The sequence below is a fragment of the Nannospalax galili genome, unplaced genomic scaffold (assembly GCF_000622305.1).
Source record: "Nannospalax galili isolate Female #2095 unplaced genomic scaffold, S.galili_v1.0 scaffold261, whole genome shotgun sequence".
Lineage (NCBI taxonomy): Eukaryota > Metazoa > Chordata > Mammalia > Rodentia > Spalacidae > Nannospalax > Nannospalax galili.
This window is the reverse complement of record NW_008345226.1, coordinates 2,619,010-2,619,228: the sequence shown is the minus strand read 5'-3', so window position 1 is coordinate 2,619,228 and position 219 is coordinate 2,619,010. Positions and strand designations below refer to the sequence as shown.

The 219-nt window shown below is 30.6% G+C and overlaps 1 protein-coding gene across 5 annotated transcripts in view; it reads right to left on the bottom strand.

The window, feature by feature from the left end:
- Dzip3 (DAZ interacting zinc finger protein 3) overlaps window positions 1-219 on the bottom strand; it is a 113,359-nt gene that overhangs the window by 90,696 nt on the left and 22,444 nt on the right. The window lies entirely within an intron of this gene.

Here is a 219-nt window from a genome sequence, read left to right as displayed (position 1 = left end):
AAGAAAGAAAGAAAGAAAGAAAGAAAGAAAGAAAGAAAGAAAGGAAGGAAGGAAGGAAGGAAGGAAGGAAGGAAGGAAGGAAGGAAGACAGAACCATAAAACATAAGACAATCTCTGTTCCCAAGAAATTTATATGACAGATTATTCTACACAGTAACAAGAAAATTATAACTTTGTATTATGTGAGTGATATTTTAACTTCTAAATCTATAGAAATGA